This window comes from Nicotiana tabacum, chromosome 6 (genome assembly GCF_000715075.1).
Source record: "Nicotiana tabacum cultivar K326 chromosome 6, ASM71507v2, whole genome shotgun sequence".
NCBI lineage: Eukaryota > Viridiplantae > Streptophyta > Magnoliopsida > Solanales > Solanaceae > Nicotiana > Nicotiana tabacum.
The window spans coordinates 140,139,651-140,145,650 of NC_134085.1; positions in this window are offsets into that span (position 1 = coordinate 140,139,651).

Sequence of the window (6,000 nt, forward strand, 5' to 3'; positions counted from 1 at the left end):
TTGTAGCATATAATATTTGTCCTTCCATGCTAAATATCTGTTGTTACTAATAGTGGGTTATTTAATATTTGATCTTTAGTTAAAAAGAAAATTATCATGCATATGCTAGATGCCATGTTAGAGTTCAACAAAATTATCAAAAATTAGAGCAATTTAACTTTCAGTGCAGGGTTTATGACTGAACTTTATGCCCTTCAATGAGACATGCTATTGAGTGTAGCGGTACTTCGCAATAACTGCTTTAAAATTTTGAGTCCATCTACTCACATAGCTGGTCTCAAGTACGGGTAAAGAAAAGTTATGTTGGACTGAAGACAGCGTAAAACCAGATAATTTATGATAAATCCTCACACTACATCGTATATAGATGGGATATGCTGACTGTTATATCGAGGAAGAGGCAAACTCGAAAATAAAGAAGATAAAGAACACCAAATTTTAATGTGGAAAACCCTTCAAATCGAAGGTAAAAACCACGGGATCACAAAGATCTAAAAAGCTCCACTATAACAATAAGAGAGTTACAAAAGTTCTCCAAATTGGCTACACAACAAGTGCCAAACACGGAGCAATAATAGCAACAAGAGCAACAACTAATCAATTGAAGAAAAAGTATAATCCACATAAACGAAGCTAGTGTTCGAGGCTCGAAATAAGATACTACGAGCCTCCAAATCCGATCTCACCGTTCAAATCCAAGATCAAAATGTTACGAACACTCAGTCAAAATTTTAGCCCGATCCAACGGTTAACGAATCGAAAAACGTGATTTGAAGTTGGCTGGTCGGAATAAAAATCTGCAGCAAAACAAATATTTTTCTTCTCTCTTCTCTCTTGACGAAAGCTCTCTCAAAAACCACTCTTATATGCTTAAGTCTTTCAAAGACTTGTATCAATGAGCATAGAATAATTCTCCAAGGTTGTCCTATTTATAGATCATGAGTGGTGCTTTCTCTTAAAGCCAAAACTCACTCAAAATAGGAATAAACTGAATCACCAATTCCAAATATGAATGGAAACCAAAAGAGAATAGGATTAGGCCATTAGGCCTTTGGCTGGACAACATGGGTATGTGCCCAACACTGACCTAGGCACATTTTCGTGCAAGTAGAAGATACGAAAACCTTTTAGTTCTTTTTATTTTTATTTTGTATAATATTGGCCTAGGTGAGTTTCAATGGAGTGGCATGAGAAGTGAGAATTCATAAAGTCGACCCTTTAACCTCTTCACCATTGAGGTATGATTATGCAGTTTGTTCATATATCATTGCTAAGGCATCAGCTACATGTATTCTTTCTAAGCACATATATCTTGGTTAGAAAGAAGTTATCAAGATTTGCTAACAAGTTATTTGATATGAAACAAGGCTTTGGTAAATTGTGGATAGTTGCCACCAGAATCAAGAGACTGCAGCTACTGCTATTTGGTGAATTTAACAGATAAGTTCTTAATTTTGACAAAATATAATAGGTCAAGTTGAACTTACCAAATTTCTTAGTTATTTTAGTACTAGATGAGGGATGGCCATCCTGAGCATGGCCCAACACTTAATTACAAAAATATTTCCTTGATTGTATTACTCCTATTGTTTTGTAAGAACATTCATGTCATTTAAATAATATATTTATAAACAAAAACATTATATGCAAATTCATTCAATTTAAATTATTGCATTTCCGAGTTAACCATATGATTTTAGACTTAATTTGTTGGAATTAAACATCAAGGAAAAAGGAGTAAAAAAGTTACTAATGTTTCAACAATTTGCTTTTTCTTTGTGTTTGTTGTGTTTTTTTCTCAGATTCTAATTTAAAATTTACAATAAATCCTTTTTAGCATAATAACAAGTAGGCTTATTTGTAGCACAAAAATTCATAGACAATATATTTTAGTAATTTCTTAGCGTGTTAAATTTAAGAGAAAAAAGATCCCTAATTTATTAAACCTCATCAACTTGTGAATAACCAAAGAGTTTGCATTTTTCTTCGTTGATAATTCATTAATTAATAGTATTAAATAAAATGAGGTTGTCTTCCTTTGACATAAGGAGAAATATATGTCATTAGAAATGGAGCTGGAAATGTAGAAACAAATATTTCTAAAGGAGTACCAATTCTACTCTTTCTTTTTATAAACATTTTTCATTAAGTGCTAGAACTAAAGGCAATTGTTTGAACAGTTACACTTTGAAATGTTTACTTGACATTCAAAATAATCATAAAGATTAAAATCGTAGTGGTATGTACAGTTTGAACAGTAATACCGTGTACCTTTGTCCTTTTCTTATTAACCTGTCCATTTTCTTTTTCATGTACCCTACAATTTAGCAACTTAATATAAATATAGTGGATAAGTTGTTTATCTCACTTTAAAATTTTATCTTCTTTAAAAAAAATTAGTTTAAGAATGTAAATGATGATAAATTATAAACCTTAAATAGAGATTAGTGATTAGCTGAAGTTTCTTTGGCTAACTGAATATAATATTGGTGAACTCAAAATATTTTATTTCAAAAAAAAAAAAAAATATTACGATATTTGTTTTTATTAAATTTCATGTATACTTCATTTACTCCAATTGATGTGACATCCTTTCTCTTTTAGGTCTATATTTCCTAACAATTTAATTTTAAAATTCTCATGTTACTCTTTGTGAGATTATTTATAGACATACTAATGTTGTGGCTCATTTTAGACCTATAAATTTTTAAAGTCTTCTTTTCTTCCTTGCATAGATAATACTTACTTAATAAACAAATAAAAACCCAATTCAAACCAAACATTAATTAAGTCAGTTCAGTAGTATAATACATTGGTTAAGGTAAGTAAACACTTTATTATTTCTGATTATATTTATTTCTTCTGAAAGAATTATTTTGTAAATGCCACATAAATCTGTACACGTTATTCATGACTTGAATAAATCAACATAAAATTTAAGATGGTGGAAAAACTTTGTTGTGGTCTGTTAGCAAATCACTTAGGTTAGCTTTTGTAAAACTATATATACCTAATCAAACTTAAAATATATAAATGACTACATCATATATTAGCCATTGCTAATAACCATATTGGCAACACGTGGCAGTAACATATGGACATCAGTCTAAGTCGCTGGAAAATCTCGTGTTGTTACTAATAGTGGGTTATCTAATATTTGATCTTTAGTTAAAAAGAAAATTATCATGCATATGCTAGATGTCATGTTAGAGTTCAAGAAAATTATCAAAAATTACATTCTAAATACTACATTAGAAGAAAGGAATTTTTATTGTGCATTTGCAAATTAAATAAAAGAGAATTATATTCCATAATTCTAAGGTACATTGGATGGTTTAATTCTACTATTATAACCATGCATTACAGCTTATAAGAAAAGAATAAAATAATAATAGAAAGAACCAAATTAAACTGAAAGTTTAAAATACCATAAAAATAAAAATGAATAAGAATGAGTCATGCACCTTTTCAACTATTCAATATTGTTTATATGGTTTTGTATAACATTGGAATTTTTAATATTTCATGATTACTCTCTAATTTTTTGCTATTTAAATTTTCAAAATTTGATCCTAATGGCCCACCCATCCAGCAATATAAGGCTCGGTATATATATATATATATATATATATATATATATATAAAGTAAATAATAAATTCAATCGACTATTTATATAAGGATTTAGAAAAAATCTCAATATCCAATATAGAATAAAAGTACTCTGCTGAAGCCTTCACTTTCATTTGCAAAAGAAAGAATTTCCCAGAACTATCACTCGCTACTCACAATATATCAATAGAAAATTTTAAAATTAGAGGGCTCAGCCATCTTACTGGAACACACATAATCTAGTTGTAGGGGACTCTTACTTCCTAGCCACCACATATGGAGGAAAGGAAGTAGATGCGGATCCAGGATTTCAATATGATGGATCCACTATTATAAACAAGTGGATTTAGAATTTATATTTGACTGGTTTAATTTTAGTCTCTTACCATGACCCACTACACTTTTAAAATTATAGGTTTCAAATTATATTCTTTTTTGTTTTAGTAATTTTCACACACACGCACACTCCGTGCCGAAAATAAGAGTATTCAGAGTGGGATTTGAACTGCCAATTTCACTTGTAGAGGTGCATCCAATAATAATTGAACCATAATAGCCTTTGAACATAGATTCACGTACATATATTTAAATAATTTTGAAGAAATATAATATTATTATACATGGTTTAGGGAGAGAGTATGAGTTCATGTGAGCCCATATACCTCAACTTGGATACGCCTCTAAAAGGAAGATGAGACAAGATGTCACGACCCGAATTTTCCACCCTCGGGAGTCATTATGGTGCCTACTCGTGAAAGCTAGGCAAGTCGAGTGTTATAGATTCATTACCCTTTTTACTTAGCCTTTTTAACAGTTCAACATAATAGGTGATCAACATCGGAATCATTAAAAATAACCAGAAATACGGAAGACGAAAACTTAATAATTTAACCAAACACTGATACATAAATCTGAAATACAACTCTACCTAGAATTTGGTGTCACAATCTCACAGACTGTTTAGGAATACTACAAATAGGTCTGAAAGATTAATACAAAACTGTCTCTGAAATACATAAAAGAAACAGAATGAAAAGATAGAAGGAGACGCCAAGGCCTGCGGACTACCTCGGGTCGCCTGATGGACTGAAGGCAACAACCTCACTGCGGTCCGAAAGCTGCAGTACCGGGATCTGCACACAGTGCATAGTGTAATATCAGCACAACCGACCTCATATGCTGGTAAGTGCCTAGCCTAACCTCGGTGAAGTAGTGACGAGGCTAGGACCAGACTACCAAATAAATCCGTGCAGTTAAATCATATACAGCGGAAAAATAAAAGCAGATATTTACAGTTAAAGATGAGAGGGGGAAAGCATACTGCGGGGAGTATCAGATACAACAGAATACCAATAGAGGAATGTAAAGAAAAAAAGAACAAAAAACCATAATTCAATTGCCAATAAGAATAAGGAAAACAAACATAATATTCACTTTCACTTCCTTCTTGTTGCGGCGTGCAACCCGATCCATTTTCATATATTACCATTGCGGCGTGCAATCCGATCCTATTTCATATATTACCGTTGCAGCGTGTAACCCGATCCCATTTTATATATTACTGTTGTGGCGTGCAACCCGATCCCATTTCATATATTACCGTTGCGGCATGCAACCCGATCCCATTTCAATTCACCATCAATCATAAAAGAATCTCGGCAAGGGAACAAGAGTATAACAACAACATCCCGGCAAGGAAGACAATGTCATAAATAATAACATCCCGGCAAGTGAGACAATATCATAAACAATAACATCCTGACAAGGGAACCAACAATGATAATCATCATATTACGAATGAATAACTCACAACGGAGTCACAACGATTACAATATGAGACTCACAGGCATGCTTGACACCGACGTATAGATACTCGTCACCATGCCTATACATCGTACTCCACAATTAACACATAGCAAATAAGACACAACTCCTAATCGCTCAAGCTAAGGTTAGACCAAACACTTACCTCAATGCCACGAACACAATTCAAGCCTCCACTATCGCTTTACCTCTTATTTCCACCACCAATTCTCTTTTATCTAGCAATAATTTACTTAACAATATTAATTAATGCTAAATGAATCAATTCTAATGCATGAAAATGAGTTTTCCAATGATTTTCCTAAAAAGTCAAAAATCGACCCTGGGCCCGCTTGGTCCACATCTGAAATTCGGACTAAAACCCGATTACCCATTCACTCTCGAGCCCGGATATATAACTGGTTTTGGAATCCGACCTTAATTTGAGGTTTAAATCCCCAAAATTTAATATTCTTAGGTTTTACCGAAAATTTTCAATTCCACCATGAAAACCCTAGATTCTAGGATGAAATCTTGTAAAAAGAAGTTAAGGAGTAAAAGAAATAAGTTAAAAATTATTTACTAGT